At 44.0% G+C, this 18,124-nt stretch overlaps 1 long non-coding RNA gene across 1 annotated transcript; it reads right to left on the reverse strand.

Moving 5' to 3' along the window:
- Positions 1-12,445: 12,445 nt before the first annotated feature.
- LOC115139895 (uncharacterized) lies at positions 12,446-15,613 on the reverse strand. The gene is made up of 2 exons (XR_003865178.2): positions 15,315-15,613; positions 12,446-14,779 (listed from the first exon to the last, which is right to left on the reverse strand). It is a non-coding gene; the product is annotated as an uncharacterized LOC115139895 (long non-coding RNA).
- Between the last annotated feature and the right edge of the window lie 2,511 nt (positions 15,614-18,124).

The raw sequence follows: 18,124 nt of genomic DNA on the forward strand, positions 1-18,124 counted from the left end.
AAAGTATATCTTTCTAAATGTTTTACAATAAAAAAAATACTGAAATCCACTGCGAAGGATAGTCCTCCCCTTCCTCCTCAGAGGAGCCAACACCGTTGTACACCAAGTTAGAATCGTAGGATAAACAAAGGGGGCATATCAAATCAAATAAAAATGTATTTGTCACTTGCGCTGAATACAACTGTGAAATGCTTACTTCCAAGCCCTTAACCGACAATGCAGTTTTAAGAAAAATAAGAGTTAAGAAAATAATTACTAAATAACTAAAGTTTAAAAAATAAAAGTGCAACAATAAAATAACAATAACAAGGCTATATACAGTGGGGCAAAAAAGTATTTAGTCAGCCACCAATTGTGTAAGTTCTCCCACTTAAAAAGATGAGAGGCCTGTAATTTTCATAGGTACACTTCAACTATGACAGACAAAATTAGAATAAAAAAATAAAAAATCACATTGTAGGATTTTTTAATGAATTTATTTGCAAATTATGGTGGAAAATAAGTATCTAGGCCCATCTAGGTGTTTATTTATGTCTATGGTTGCCTAGATTGGGTCTCAATTAGAGGCAGCTGTTTATCGTTGTCTCTGATTGGGAACCATATTTAGGCAGCCATCTTCAAATCAAATCAAATCAAATGTTATTTGTCACATACACATGGTTAGCAGATGTTAATGCGAGTGTAGCGAAATGCTTGTGCTTCTAGTTCCGACAATGCAATAATAACCAACAAGTAATCTAGCTAACAATTCCAAAACTACTACCTTATAGACAAGTGTAAGGGGATAAGAATATGTACATAAAGATATATGAGTGAGTGATGGTACAGAGCGGCATAGGCAAGATACAGTAGATGGTATTGAGTGCAGTATATACATATGAGATGAGTATGTAAATAAAGATGCAGTAGATGATATAGAGTACAGTATATACATATACATATGAGATGAATAATGTAGGGTATGTAAACATTATATTAGGTAGCATTGTTTAAAGTGGCTAGTGATATATTTTACATCATTCCCATTATTAAAGTGGCTGGAGTTGAGTCAGTGTGTTGGCAGCAGCCACTCAATGTTAGTGGTGGCTGTTTAACAGTCTGATGGCCTTGAGATAGAAGCTGTTTTATTTGGGTATTTCGTGGGTTATTGTCTATGTCTAGTTGCCTGTGTCTGCACTGTTTGTAGTATAGCGTCACGTTCGTTTGTTGTTTTGTAAGTTTGTTTTAGTGTTCTTTCTTCATTAAATATAGAACATGTATTCATATCACGCTGTGCCTTGGTCTCCTCCATTCGACGAACGTGACAGAATAACCCACCATAAAAGGACCAAGCAGCGTGGTAAAAGGCAGCAGCAGCGACCGCAGGACTCATGGACTTGGGAGGAAATTCTGGATGGCGGAGGACCCTGGGCACAACCAGGGGAATATCGCCGCCCCAGGCAGAGCTGGAGGCAGCAAAAACAGAGAGGCACCGGTATGAGGAGGCAGCACGGCAGCGCGGCTGGAAGCCCGAGAGGCAGCCCCAAAAATGTATTGGGGGGTGGCACTTGGAGCAGTCGGCAAAGTTGAGGGTTGTGTCTGAGATTGTCGAGGAGTTATTGGACAGATTAGAGGAGAGTGAACGGAGGGGAGATTATGAGACATTCGAGGAGTTGTTGACGAAATTGGAGGAGAGTGAAGAGAGAGAGCTGGTGGTTTGGCGTAGTATGCACGGCATTCGCCCTGAGGAGTGTGTTAGCTGTCCGATACCACCTGTGTCAGTTCCTCGTACTCAGCCTGAAACTTGTGTTAAAGTTCCGGAAGATTTGATGCCGGCTATACACACCAGGTCTCCAGTACACCTTCAAAACCCGGTGTGTCTTGTTCCTGCTTCTCACACTCATCCTGCGGTGCGTGTCCTCGGCCCAGTACCACCAGTGCCGGCACCACGCACCAGGCCTATAGTGCGCCTCGGCAGTCCAGTACGCCCTGTTCCTCCTCCCCGCACTCGCCCTGAGGTGTGTGTCCTCGGCCCAGTACCACCAGTGCCAACACCACGCACCAGGCTTCCTGTGCGTCTCCAGAGCCCTGTATGCCCTGTTCCTCCTCTCTGCACTCACCCTGAGGTGCCTGTCTCCAGCCCGGTACCACCAGTGCCGGCACCACGCACCAGGCCTACAGTGCGCCTCGCCAGTCCGGATCTGCCAGTCTCCCTCCCGTCCGGAACGCCAGAGTCTCCCTCCCGTCCGGATCCGCCAGAGTCTCCCTCCCGTCCGGATCCGCTCCCTCCCGTCCGGATCCGCCAGAGTCTCCCGTCTGTCCTGAACCACCAGAGCCGTCAGCCAGCCAGGAGCCGTCAGAGCCGTAAGCCAGCCAGGAGCCGTCAGAGCCGTCAGCCAGCCAGGAGCCGTCAGAGCCGTCAGCCAGCCAGGAGCCACCAGAGCCGTCCAGCCAGCCAGGAGACGCCAGAGCCGTCAGCCAGCCATGAGCCGCCAGCCAGCCAGGAACCGTCCGGGTCCGCTGCGCACCTAAGTGGGCCAAGACTGAGGTAGAGCGGGGTCCACGTCCCACACCCGAGCCGCCGCCGTGAAAAAGGCCCACCCGGACCCTCCCATTTTGATTAGGTTTTTGTGGCCGGAGTCCGCACCTTTGTGGGGGGGCACTGTCACGCCCTGACCTGAGTATTCTTTGTTTTCTTTATATATTTTGGTTAGGTCAGGGTGTGACATGGGTGATGTATGTGTTTTTGTACTGTCTAGGGGTTTTGTAGGTTTATGGGGTTGTTTACCATCTAGGTGTTTATGTATGTCTATGGTTGCCTTGATTGGTTCTCAATTAGAGGCAGGTGTTTATCGTTGTCTCTGATTGGGAACCATATTTAGGCAGCCATCTTCTTTGGGTATTTTGTGGGTTATTGTCTATGTCTAGTTGCCTGTGTATGCACTGTTTGTAGTATAGCGTCACGGTCGTTTGTTGTTTTGTAAGTTTGTTTTAGTATTCTTTCTTCATTAAATATAGAACATGTATTCATATCACGCTGCGCCTTGGTCTCCTCCATTCGACGAACGTGACAGTGGGCAAATGATTTCATCCAACTTTGTCATCAAAGTCTGGCATTCTCTGGATTTATGGTGCTTTCAAGACAACTGGGAACTCGGAAAAATGAGGTTGAATCATGACATCAGTGATCTTCAGGTCGGAGCTCCAAAAAGAGGCCTGAGTTCCCGACTTGGAATTCCGAGTTGGATGACCAGTCAAAATGTATTTTTCCAGTCTGAGCTTGTTTTCTTCAGAGTTCCCAGTTGTCTTGAACTCACTGAAGTTGGAGATTTCCAATTGTTTTGAACGATGCAGAAGTCATGCTGGATTGACAGCATGGCCAATGTATTCAACCTTTTCTGGCCCATGGTGTTGAATGTTTATCCTTTTAAGCTGGGAAAAGATACCCTTAAACCCAGACTTGGACCACACACCCACACCCACTGAATAGCAGGCTAGTGATTGCTTTGCAAAGCTTACAGTTAGCCACTGATTCCTTCCAAACCCCTCATTGGTCAATTTGCGACTTCCAACTTGTTGTGTAATGTTTATGGCCGATGAGCACCAATACATTTCATCTGTAATTTCTCTTCATATGACAAGGATGGAAAATTATTTGAAGGTAGATTGTCGACAGGATTCATGATGATGACTGCTAGCTTGCTAGCTAAGATTTTGAAAGTATGATGTTGATGTGCTCAGTCCAATCAAAGCTAAGGTAGATATAACGTGATTTGATGTAACTTTATCTGTGGCCAATGACCTTGAACCTTCTTGGATTGGCACTTCTAATGTAACTCTCTGGCAGCACCCAAAGGGCTTGAATTTTTGAGCTCTCCCTGTATATTTTGTGGTGTAGTAGTGTCCCCATGAGTGACTGAACACAAACCCCTATGCTCCGTATTTTCCATTGGCTGCCCCACCACCAGAAAGGCTGAAACACCTGCATTTTGGAGCTGCCTTACTCAAGAAAGCAAAAAAGAGACCATGTTTGTATGCGGCTTTATTAACTCAATAAAACATGTTTTTTTTTTTACATTGTTTGCAAACTGATTTGTGACATGTATTAATGCCAAAATAACATGCAAAACAGGCAACAAAAAAAACAAATGTTTTTCTTTTTTTTTTGCTAAAAAGGTGGGGCTCTGAACTGCCCTGAATGACGGGTTGCCACTGGGCATAGGCAACAGATCTTGATGTGTTATTTTAAACAATTGGAGCGCCTTTCGTAGTTCTAAAAGGACAGCCCTGAATAAACTTTGATTTGATTGGCTTGAACACATGGTTACAATATACCCTATAGAATAAAATAAAACAGAGGGGTGAACTATCAATTTATACAGCCAAATTTATTTGCATAGATTTAATCATCAAATCAATTGACCAAGTAGTGAACATAAATCATTACTATGTAGAATTCCTGGGAATTTATTTTAAAACAGCCATAAAATCAAGCTTTTAGTGTGGTATATTCATGCATCTCAATAAACTTTAACCTAAATGCATCATTACCCCCAACTTGGCCCAGTTCACATTTCCAATTTCCCACCCGAGAAAGCTAGAACGGGCCCTGCGTCTCAACCAATAGTCAATATACACTATATATACAAACGTATGTGGACACACCTTAAAAATAGCGGATTCAGCTATTTCAGCTCCCCCCGTTGCTGATAGGTGTATAAAATCGAGTACACAGCCATACAATCTCCATAGGGCGGCAGGGTAGCCTAGTGGTTAGAGCGTTGGACTAGTAAACGAAAGGTTGCAAGTTCAAATCCCCGAGCTGACAAGGTACAAAATCTGTCGTTCTGCCCCTGAACAGGCAGTTAACCTACTGTTCCTAGGCCGTCATTGAAAATAAGAATTTGTAAAATAGTAATAAAATAAAAATAGACAAACATTGGCAGTAGAAGAACTGAAATACTTCAGTCTGGTTTTAGACCCCATCATAGCACTGAGACTGCACTTGTGAAGGTGGTAAATGACCTTTTAATGCACATATGTCAGAGTCAAGGCCCGCGGGCCACATCCGGCCCGCAAGAAGGTTTTTTACGGCCCCTGGGATGATCTTGATTTATTATTAGAACCGGCCCGCAGCAAGCCGGCAGCCCGCAGATCTTTTACACGCACCAATACTACATTTCCCACAATGCAAAGGTGACGCACCGAGCAGTAGGCTGCTTCATTTCAATATTTATTGGCACAGCAGTCGTCAGCATCACAGTAAAATTAACTTTCAGATACCCATCAAAAATGGCAAAACGGAAGGTGGATACTGAGAACCGGGGGTTTCAAACAAGGTGGGAGTCGGAGTATATGTTCACGAAGGTAGCTGGAAAACCTGTGTGTCTTCTGTGTGGAGAAAGTGTGGCGGTACTGAAAGAGTATAATCTGAGACGACATTATGAAACGAAACACGCGGACAAAAACAAGAATATGGACATGGAACAAAGGCTACAAAAGGCAGAGGAATTAAAACGAGGCCTCAAATCTCGACAGGCTCTGTTCAAAAAAGCCAAATCACAAGGCCAGGCTGCTGTCAAGGCCAGTTTTATTTTGGCAGAAGAGATCGCTAAATCAGCCCGGCCATTTACGGAGGGGGATTTCATCAAAACTGCATGATTAAAGTTTGTGACGAAGTTTGCCCAGAAAAAGGCAACTCTTTTTAAATGTGAGTCTGAGCAGAAACACCATTGCCGAGAGAGTAGACCAGTTGTCCATCAATCTAAAAGAGCAGCTTGTGAAAAAGGGAAAAGATTTTATTGCATATTCCTTGGCTGTGGATGAGAGCACCGACATTTCTGACATTGCCCAGTTGTCAATTTTCATCCGCGGAGTGGACTCCAACCTAAGCGTGACAGAGGAGTTTTTGGCTTTACGTCCTATGCATGGCACAACTACTGATTTGTATGAAGAGGTGTCAAGATGTGTAAATGAGATGGAGCTGCCTTGGGAAAAACTCGTGGGTTTGACAACCGACGGAGCACCTGCGATGTGTGGACACAGGAGCGGACTGGTGGCGAAGATACGGGAAAAGATGCAAGAGGAAAACGCGACAGGTGAGCTGACAGCTTATCATTGTATCATACACCAGGAAGCGTTGTGCGGTAAAGCCTTGAAAATGGAGCATGTAATGAGCATCATCACGCGCACAGTTAACTTTATCAGAGCCAAAGGTTTGAATCACCGCCAGTTCAAGGCATTTCTGACGGAGTTAGAAACGGAGCATGGTGATTTGCCTTATCACACAGAGGTGCGATGGCTAAGCCAGGGAAAGGTGCTTCAAAGATGTTTCGAGCTTCGTGAGGAGATTTGTCTGTTCTGGACAGCAAAGGGAAAGACACAACACAACTCCGAGACGAAATGTTTCTGTGTGAAATGGCTTTTCTGTGTGACATTACGAGTCATCTGAATGCAATAAACTTGCAGCTGCAGGGTCGGGATCGTGTCATCTCTGATATGTACAGTACAGTGAAGGCATTTAAAACCAAACTGACTCTGTGGGAGACGCAGATGCGGAAAGAAAATTTGAGCCACTTTCCCAGCTGCCAGACCATGAAAGAGAAGCTCTCTACCAGTGCGTTCCCGAGCACACAGTTGGCTGATAAAATAGGTATGCTTGCCGCTGACTTTCGACGCCGATTTGCTGACTGAAGCACAAAAAGCAGGTTGGAACTGCTCGGTAACCCATTTGCTGTTGACGTGGAAAGCTCACCACCAAACCTCCAAATGGAGTTGATTGACCTCCAATGCAATGATGCACTGAGGGCAAAATATGCGGCAGTGGGTGCTGCGGAGTTCGCCCGTTTCCTCCCCGGCACAATGCCCCAGCTGCGCATCCAGGCTGCTCAAACGTTGTCTATGTTTGGCAGCACATACCTGTGTGAACAACTGTTTTCTTTGATGAACCTGAACAAAACATCACACAGAAGTCGACTTACTGCTGAACACCTCCACTCAATTCTGAGGATTTCTTCAGCTCAGAGCCTTACCCAACATTGATGAACTTGTGGAAAAGATGGGACACCACCAAGTATCACCCTCAACCTCAAACAAGTGAACATTACTGTGCAATCACATATTTAGAGTTTTTACTCAGTTCAAGTTTAAAAGTTAAAATTTAATATTTGTTTTCACTGCATGTTACTTCTCCTTAAACAAAGTGTTGTTTTTGATTAATAGATTTTTGCACTTTATTTTTTTGTATTTCAATCCAATTATATTTTAAAAATATTTCAGTTGAGTGGATGATAGAAAATTGCTATTATTGTTTTTTCTTTGAAGTAAATTTAGCCCACTTTTGCTAAAATAGAAAATATAGTCTACTGATGGTGCCTTGAATACCGGTTTCTTTCATTTAATGTTCATGTTATGGGGATATTTATATAAAGGAAATTTGTCTTTTGTGTCTGTTGAAAATTAAAGATTACTGACAGAGCCATAAGAAAATATTGCTTTATTTATCTGATCATATTGTAATATATTTGTTAGGTTTTCAGTAGGTTCAATTAGGTTCACTAGACTATATGCGTCATTTAAAAAATTTTCAATGAACATTCGAACAGTCCGGCCCTCGTCTTGTAGCTGATTTTTTTTATTTGGCCCTCCGTCCATTTGACTTTGACACCCCTGTTTTAATGGCATCAGACCGAGGCTCTGCATCTGTCCTCGTGCTCCTAGACCTTAGTGCTGCTTTTGATACCATCGATCACCACATTCTTTTGGAGAGATTGGAAACCCAAATTGGTCTACACGACCAAGTTCTGGCCTGGTTTAGATCTTATCTGTCGGAAAGATATCAGTTTGTCCTCTGACAAATCAACTGTACATTTCGGTGTTCCTCAAGGTTCTGTTTTAGGACCACTATTGTTTTCACTATATATTTTACCTCTTGGGGATTACATTTACATTTAAGTCATTTAGCAGACGCTCTTATCCAGAGCGACTTACAAATTGGTGCATTCACCTTATGACATCCAGTGGAACAGTAGTGCATTTGTCATTTGAAAACATAATGTTAACTTTCACTGCTATGCAGATGACACACAGCTGTACATTTCAATGAAACACGGTGAAGGCCAAAAATTACCCTCGCTAGAAGCCTGTGTTTCAGACATAAGGAAGTGGATGTTGTAGTAGCTACTATCTTGTCTCATCACTACAACTCCCGTACGGGCTCGGGAGAGACGAAGGTTGAAAGTCATGCGTCCTCCGATACACAACCCAACCAAGCCGCACTGCTTCTTAACACAGCGTGCATCCAACCCGGAAGCCAGCCGCACCAATGTGTCGGAGGAAACACCGTGCATCTGGCAACCTTGGTTAGCGCGCACTGCGTCCGGCCCGCCACGGGAGGCACTGGTGCGTGATGAGACAAGGACATCCCTACCGACCAATCCCTCCCTAACCCGGACAACGCTAGGCCAATTGTGCGTCACCCCACAGAGCTCCCGGTCGCGGCCGGTTACGACAGAGCCTGGGCGCGAACCCAGTGACTCTGATGGCACAGCTGGCGCTGCAGTACAGTGCCCTTAACCAGTACAGCTTTTTTCCATCTACATAACATTGCAAAAATCAGAAACTTTCTGTCCAAAAAGGATGCAGAAAAATTAATCCATGCTTTTGTTACTTCTAGGTTAGACTACTGCACTGCTCTACTTTCCGGCTACCCGGATAAAGCACTAAATAAACTTCAGTTAGTGCTAAATACGGCTGCTAGAATCCTGACTAGAACCAAAAGATTTGATCATATTACTCCGATGCTAGCCTCCATACACTGGCTTCCTGTCAAGGCAAGGGCTGATTTCAAGGTTTTACTGCTAACCTACAAAGCATTACATGGGCTTGCTCCTACCTATCTTTCTGATTTGGTCCTGCTGTACATACCTACACGTACGCTACGGTCACAAGACGCAGGCCTCCTAATTGTCCCTAGAATTTCTAAGCAAACATGGAATGGTCTGCCTACCCATGTGAGAGACGCAAACTCGGTCTCAACCTTTAAGTCTTTACTGAAGACTCATCTCTTCAGTGGGTCATATGATTGAGTGTAGTCTGGCCCAGGAGTGTGAAGGTGAATGGAAAGGCTCTGGAGCAACGAACCGCCCTTGCAGTCTCTGCCCGGCCGGTTCCCCTCTTTCCACTGGGATTCTCTGCCTCTAACTCTATTACAGGGGCTGAGTTACTGGCTTATTGGTGCTCTTTCATGCCGTCCCTACGAGGGGTGTGTCACTTGAGTGGGTTGAGTCACTGATGTGATCTTCCTGTCTGGGTTGGTGCCTCCCCCTTGGGTTGTGCCGTGGCGGAGATCTTTGTGGGCTATACTCGGCCTTGTCTCAGGATGGTAAGTTGGTGGTTGAAGATATCCCTCTAGTTGTGTGGGGGCTGTGCTTTGGCAAAGTGGGTGGGGTTATATCCTTCCTGTTTGGCCCTGTCCGGGGGTATCATCGGATGGGGCCACAGTGTCTCCTGACCCCTCCTGTCTCAGCCTCCAGTATTTATGCTGCAGTAGTTTGTGTCGGGGGGCTAGGGTCAGTTTGTTTTATCTGGAGTACTTCTCCTGTCTTATCCGGTGTCCTGTGTGAATTTAAGTATGCTCTCTCTAATTCTCTCTTTCTTTCTCTCTCGGAGGACCTGAGCCGTAGGACCATGCCTCAGGACTACCTGGCATGATGACTCCTTGCTGTCCCCAGTCCACCTGGCCGTGTTGCTGCTCCAGTTTCAACTGTTCTGCCTGCGGCTATGGAATCCTGACCTGTTCACCGGACGTGCTACCTGTCCCAGACCTATTATTTGACCATGCTGGTCATTTATGAACATTTGAACATCTTGGCCATGTTCTGTTATAATCTCCACCCGGCACAGCCAGAAGTGGACTGGCCACCCCTCATAGCCTGGTTCCTCTCTAGGTTTCTTCCTAAGTTTTGGCCTTTCTAGTGAGTTTTTCCTAGCCAACGTACATCAACACCTGCATTGCTTGCTGTTTGGGGTTTTAGGCTGGGTTTCTGTACAGCACTTTGAGATATCAGCTGATGTACGAAGGGCTATATAAATACATTTGAAGAGCTCAGTGACGTTAAATGTTGCACCTTCATAAGATGCCACTTTTTCCAACAAGTCAATTCATCAAATTTCTGCCCTGTGGGAGCTACCACGGTCAATTGTAAGTGCTGTCATTGTGTGGAAACCTCTAGGAGCAACAATGGCTCAGCCACGAAGTGGTAGACCACACAAGCTCACAGAACAGGACCGCCAAGGGCTGAAGCGTCGGTTGCAACACTCAGTACCAAGTTCCAAACTGCCTCTAGAAACAACGTCAGCACAATAACTGTTAGTCTGGAGTTTCATGAAATGGGTTTCCATGGCTGAGCAGCCGCCCACAAGCCTAAGATCACCATGAGCAATGCCAAACGTCGGCTGGAGTGGTGTAAAGCTCGACGCCATTGGACTCTGGAGCAGTGGAAACGTGTTCTCTAGAGTGATGAATCACGCTTCACCATCTGGGTCTGGAGTGATGAATCACGCTTCACCATCTGGCAGTCCGACGGACTAATCTGGGTTTGGAGGATGTCAGGAGAACGCTACCTACCTGAATGCATAGTGCCAACTGTAAAGTTTGGTGGAGGAGGAATAATGATGTGGGGCTGTTTTTCATGGTTCGGGCTAGGTCCCTTAGTTCCAGTGAAGGGAAATCTTAACACTACAGCATGCAATGACTTCCAACTTTCTGGCAACAGTTCGGGGAAGGCCCTTTTTTGTTTCGGCAAAGCGAGGTCCATACAGAAATGGTTTGTCGAGATCGGTGTGGAAGAACTTGACTGGTCTGCACAGAGCCCTGATTTTAACCCCATCGATCACCTTTGGGATGAATTGGAACGCCGACTGCGAGCCAGGCCTAATCGCCCAACATCAGTGCCCGACCTCACTAATGCTTTTGTTGCTGAATTGAAGCAAGTCCCCGCAGCAATGTTCCAACATCTAGTGGAAAGCCTTCCCAGAAGAGTGGAGAATGTTTTAGCCTCAAAGGGTGACCAATTTCACATGACTGGGAATACAGATATGAATCTGTTGGTCACAGATACCTTTAAAAAAAACAAGGTAGGGCCATGGATCAGAAAACCAGTCAATATCTGGTGTGACCTCTATTTGCCTCATGCAACTTGACTTATCCCTTTTCAGTTGATCAGTTTGTTGATTGTGGCCTGTGGAATGTTTTCTCACTCATCAATGGCGGTACGAAGTTGCTGGATATTGGCAGAAACTGGATCATGCTGTTGTACATGTTAATCCAGAGCATCCCAAACATGCTCAACGGTCAAAGTACCAACACCTGTTGCGTTTTTTTCTCTTCACTTGGCCCTAATACTCTTCCATAGATTACTGAGGGAACAATCAGTGCGGCTCCAAACCCCTTCAGACTCTCAGCTAGCTAACACTCCCGATGCAGATATCAGTTAACAACCCTGCCAATCAGTGGGTGTGTGTTTTTGTATGTGTGTCAGAATACACTGAAAAGTTTATCGATACAAAAATTCATATTTTTTGCTGAAAGTTGAGAATGTAATCTTTCTGGCAATATAAAACATCAATAGAAGGTTCCTCCTTCATGACACTGACAAATTTATTTGTATACAGACTAAAATTATACTGTTTGCCATTGATCTCTTACAGGATTTATGGACCTAAACTACACAACTAAAGATGAACAAAGAAGTCCGTCTTTGGCACTATTATTTTCATAATCTATTTCAAGTGTGTTGAATACTTTCTCTACCCAGTCCCTGTCCCAGCAGTGTTTTCAATACCCACCACACTCACTCTGTGATTGGTTTTATTATGGATTCTCTAATAACAAGTTATTCCCCCTCAAAGATTTATTTTTATGAGAACTATGCCAGATTATTTTCAGGTTAAATGTCTCTTCAGTCAAATTCCTGAGAATATTTATTAAATCATAAAACACACAAAATGCCATGTTGTGAACAAATGGAATAACAGTTAAATGACAAAAAGTGTATGTACAGTAAATATCTATAGGCTACCACTGCAGCAGAAGCTATATATGATGCCACCTACTGTTGTTAATCAATCTGGTTTTACAGCGAATGTAGGCGTTTTATAAAGTAATTCTACAGACAGTATGTTCACTGACACAAATAGAACAAAATGCCATTTGATTATTCATTTGACAGTCTGAGTGCTTCCTGTCCAGCATGTCTTGGTGCAAGGGTTGATGGGCCAGCAGGATACTGTAGTCAAGCACATTGAGGCTACGGGAGGGAGGCACAGTCTAGTTCAATGTAAGCTACAAGCCAGGACCGCTGCTGATCTGTTAATACGTGACAGATTTTTACCTTTGTGAATTCCACTTAATCTCACTTTCTGTTCAAATGGTTGTGGTTAATTCCATCCAAAGATTAGAGACTAATTTAGTTCTATAATGGTGAATCTTTAATACAAGCAGCTGATGGGTAGATTCCCCTCTGATCTCAGTCAGGGAAGGAGCTGGAAGAGTAGATGGTTACATGCCCTTATATAGTGAGAGGTGATAAAACAATCATATTATTGTTACACAACAGTTATTTTATAGAAACAACAGTTCCAGAACACAATGGCCTTGTGTTAGGGTGCAGACATAACAGGAGTCTATGAAATGCATAGCAACAAAGTCCAACACAGAACAGATCTCACCCCAATTCTGCCACAACAATTCCCCCTTTGATGCTACGGGAAACATAAGCATCACCCAACATTATATACCTGAGCTGTTGTCAGACATTACTTAAAATCCTTCTGGTTTCTGGGAAATTGGTATTTTACACGGAAAGGGGTGGTCTGAATGGAACTCTTGAACGGTAACTAAATAATAATAATAATCTGGTGGAAAGGAAGGTTCATAGGGATCAGGGTCATTTCAATGACAGTAGGCTTTATTGTCCCCAATAGGGCCATCTGGATAACCAACGAAGTGTGAAACGGTGATGAGGTCTGTCAAGTCATTTACGTTAACTTCTGTGGTCATGACGATCTGGTGGGGAGGAGATACTGCTGTTTCGCGCAATCTCCTCACCAAGGTCATCCGGCTTGAGAAAAGATAGCAAAAAGGACTCCAACTAGTACCAGGAGACATTGCAGCAAAAGTTCCACAGGCTAGTTTTCACCCGTGCAAACACATCCCAACCCAACTTATCTTGCTTGTTTGCAATAGAAACCACCACGTCTGATAGTGGCAACTGACTCAGCATTCTTGACCCACCAACGCACAAACCCCTCCCTTATACAAGTTCAACAGTTAATTATTCAATAGCAGTAGCATTACCCATTCTTTCTACATTTGCTAGTTCTCTAAAGGAATCAAGCACAGTTGTCATGCCATAATTGGGAATTAATGCAGAGAAAAGGATGATTTGGGGATACTGGGATAGCACACACAACAGGAACAACATAGGCAGCATAGCAGGATCCTGACCAGTTTGTAGGCAGATAATAGTAGGCTTTCTCCCCCAAAAAAACACACATACAGTAGTTCCACTTACTGAGGAAGTAGGTTTAGCATTCCCAATGACATGTTAGTGTTCCGATCCATTTCTCAACAGTAAGGGCAGGATTATGTTAATGTAGACAGAAAGGTTATACTTACAATGACTTTCCCCCAACTGAAGACCGGTTCCATTTGCTATATAACACAAATAACCTGGGGAAGAGTAGGACAGGGTGATGGGTTGCTTGGGCAGAGGTGGGATTATTAAAACCTTCTCATATAAAACACCTTATCCTCCACCGAATCAAGCTCTCGGTATGTAAGGTAACTGCTTTGGTCCACATTAATATTTAATAAACACCGAGGGGTATAGTTAGTAATGGCATAGTCTCAGCACTGTCTGGTAACCATCCACAACAATCTGATACATTCTGTAGTACAGAGACATTACTAGCTAATTGTAAGAAAGTGTTTGACCCGGGGGAAACCCCAAAATGTTCATGTCCTCTTTTTCTTCTCTTCAGGTCTGCAGGGTCATCAGAGTCCAGGTCCAAGTCAGCAGGGTCATCTTCTTCTGGGTTTAACCCTGTGGAAGCCGGGCCTCTTTGGAGCGGAGAGGTTAAAGGAAGTTAACCCGCCTCTGGCTCGAAATCTGCTACCACCAAGAGGATGCCAACAGCCACAATGGCTGCGAGTCCCAGGGTAAGCAGAGTGCCCCTACTGGGTTGTAGGAGGTCCCAGGGTAAGCAGAGTGCCCCTACTGGGTTGTAGGAGGTCCCAGGGTAAGCAGAGTGCCCCTACTGGGTTATAGGAGGTCCCAGGGTAAGCAGAGTGCCCCTACTGGGTTGTAGGAGGTCCCAGGGTAAGCAGAGTGCCCCTACTGGGTTGTAGGAGGTCCCAGGGTAAGCAGAGTGCCCCTACTGGGTTATAGGAGGTCCCAGGGTAAGCAGAGTGCCCCTACTGGGTTATAGGAGGTCCCAGGGTAAGCAGAGTGCCCCTACTGGGTTATAGGAGGTCCCAGGGTAAGCAGAGTGCCCCTACTGGGTTGTAGGAGTAACATCTTCTTCCGGCTCTGCTACATGCTTACAGTGGGAGGCGTGGATCCAGGTGTTTCCCTAAGCTTTTTTACTGCCGTTGGGGTGGTGAGGGTGATCTGATGTAGTCTTTTCCACCTGGCTTTCAATGGTTCTTTACCTCTGGGTAATGGTCAGGAGAAACAACAATCTCCAGGTTGGAGATTGTGATGGGGACGGTCGTCTGGGGGAGTTGGGCAGCAGAGACCTGTGAGTGAACAGCTCGAATACAGTTAGTCAGTTATACAGTACTTCATCATAGTGTCATCCAACAGATGCAGATCTGGGACTGCAGCTGGTGGTGACACAGGGGTTTTCATGGGACGGGCCATCAAAAACTTTTCCTGACTGGGGTGGAACGCATTGAAAACTATGAGTAGGGCATCCACACAGGTACTGTTTGGGCACATATTTTTGCCAGTTTATATTTCAGAACGCCATATTAGCCTTCCACAAGTCCAGAACTTTCCGGGTGAAACAGTCCATAAAAATATCTAAACTTGCGTCAGGTCTCACAGTTCTTTCTTTATCTTCGACTTGAAATGTTACCCCCAATCGCTATCTAAACTTTATTGTACACCAATTTGTACAACAATATGTAACAGGCATTTAGCCACAGTCTTTGCTTCCTCATTAGATGTGGGGAAGGCTGCAATCCATTTTAAGTGGCTGTCAACCATTACCAACATCTCTTTTTTTCTTTTAAAGGCAGGCTTGTGAACAAAATCAATTTGCATATTTACCAAAGGGCCCCTGGGGACTGGTAGTCTTGACAAATAGGTTGGTGCTTCCTTTCCTGCGTTGTGAATCTTGACAAATTTAAACATTGGACACATTTTCTACAGCCACCACCATTGCCCCTTTGGACACTTGACTCACACTGTGTACTTGTGTGTGAGTAGCTCACCCGCCCCCTCCCTGTGTGCCTTCTGCACAGTTCAGGGGCAGCGCTCTGTCTCTCTCCTTCTCGCCCGTCCAATTCAGAACTATCAATGATTTATAAAGGGTAAAGGGAAAAAAGGTGATTTGTTTCAACAACAATACACTTCGTCATACTTATCAGCATTTACACATTATATTTAAATATAAACCAATGTCACTGATCTTTCTAGTGAGGGTGATAAGACCTCGTCAGAACAGAGGTCATTCAAAACCTTTAAGTGAGTCTGTTCTTTCCCTTTTCTTTCCCTGTACTTCAGACTTGTTTTAAAACATGTTAAATGTTATCTATACCAGGTTTACATTGGGTGTTTCAGTACATTTCTCAACTTAAGTGTGCAACCAAAATTCAGACAATAGATACTTCAGAAAATGTCATTTGTGTGCCCTTTAAGGTATTTTGGTATTTTATTAGGATCCCCATTAGCTGTTGCAAAAGCAGCAGCTACTCTTCCTGGGGTCCAAACAAAACATAATACAGAATGACTAAGTACATGTTTTGCATATCGGGATAGAAAGGTGCATCTTTTCTAACCCGTGAAGAACCTACTAAAACCAAATAGAAAACCCCACACAATAAATCAGACACAGTATTAACAGCACTAACAAATATTCACAAGTATAGACGGTTGGGTTGTGTGTGCATGCAGGTGTGTGTGTGCGATAGAACATAGGGCAAAAACAAACAAATGGCCAGGCCTTACTTAATTTGGGAGCTCCCTTAACAGCCAGATCCATGTACCTTTATACTTTATAGTACTGCAGAATTTCACTAACTGCTTTCCCAAGGCACCTGCCTCAGGAAACACTTCAAAGGAAGAAATACAGAATCATTTTTAAACTCATCAGAAAACTTGGTAGTGGACATTCCATCAGTCCAGAAAGAGAAAATAAACATGTAATTCATTTTCACTATTCTACATCTTAATCAATCCTAAAAATACAAATGTTGGTACTACTATGCCCATCTACCTCCCTCTCATTTTCAATTGAGCTCACTGCATTTTGGCGAGGAAGCCTCAATAAAAACATGCATACATATAATCATACTGGAGACCCAGATGATACAAGGTCCCATTAAGCCAAATAGGCACCTTCTAAAGTAAACAATCCCAGAGCCCCTTTCTTGTAATCTTATCGTCTAGACCGGTTGAATTGACGTATGGCTTGTGTTCTGTACTTTCTGTCCCTGGGACATCAACTAGTCACAATATGAAACCTGTTGTTTAACAAATCTGCTAGGGCCTTCAAGAAGTTGGTGCTGGTTTATCAGCTCTTTCATACTAAAACATGTATTTGTATCTACTCACTTCAATTTTGGACAGTGTTCCACGTAATACAGATTGTTTTTAGATTACGTTTCCTTCTTACTTATTTATTCAAACTCTATCGAATTGAGAAATAATTGGAAATTGTCAAAAATGTATCCTATTCTATTATTCATACCTCTGTTCCAAATTTTTCCACTGTGTCCCTTACATCCTGTTTGAGTTCACTCACTGTTACTGGCTGCTTATCTATCGGCCACAGGAAGCTTATGTTTAACCCAAACACCAGATGGCAGCCTCTAATTCAATATCAGTCCCTCTGTTTGCAATGGCAACCAAATGCTGTTCACACTCATATTTTTCATGTGACCTTGTAGTGAAACCTTAGCTCTTCAAATTACTAAAATATTGCATTAATGGAGTGCCATCTGAAAGATACTAATAACATATTACCATTCACCATACTGTCAACACTCATTACATTTGATAGACCATGAGTACCATGAATCTTTCCATTATCATTGTCTTACCTTTCATTAGTCTCCATGTCTGTTTCCTTCAACTAGGACCCTTCTACTCTTGCCAATAGGAAAACCCTCTCAATCACTACTACTAATACACACGGATCACTCTCAAACAATGTTCTGCAAAACAAATATGATAACTTCTGTTCACCGGGATGCCACGTTCCCCTTATTGGAAGGCATTGTTTGTATTTTAGTCTACCCTAACAATATTTTATTTATTATCCATTTCAGTGGGATATTCACTTTATTAAATTTTTTATTTCACCTTTATTTAACCAGGTAGGCTAGTAAAAATGGGTGGGCTATTTACCGATAGACTATGTACAGCTGCAGCGATCGGTTAGCTGCTCAGATAGCAATTTTTGCAATTCTTTCCAGTCACAGGCAGCAGAGAACTGGAACGAAAGGCGGCCAAATGAGGTGTTGGATGATCAGTGAGATACACCTTCTGGAGCGCGTGCTACGGGTGGGTGTTGCCATCGTGACCAGTGAACTGAGATAAGGCGGAGCTTTACCTAGCATGGACTTGTAGATGACCTGGAGCCAGTGGGTCTGGCGACAAATATGTAACGAGGGCCAGCCGACTAGAGCATATAGGTTGCAGTGGTGGGTGGTATAAGGTGCTTTAGTGACAAAACGGATGGCACTGTGATAAACTGCATCCAGTTTGCTGAGTAGAGTGTTAGAAGCTATTTTGTATATAACGTCGCCGAAGTCGAGGATTGGTAGGATAGTCAGTTTTACTAGGGTAAGTTTGGCGGCGTGAGTGAAGGAGGCTTTGTTGCGGAATAGAAAGCCGACTCTAGATTTGATTGGAGA

Source organism: Oncorhynchus nerka, linkage group LG13 (genome assembly GCF_034236695.1).
Source record: "Oncorhynchus nerka isolate Pitt River linkage group LG13, Oner_Uvic_2.0, whole genome shotgun sequence".
Taxonomy (NCBI): Eukaryota; Metazoa; Chordata; class Actinopteri; order Salmoniformes; family Salmonidae; genus Oncorhynchus; species Oncorhynchus nerka.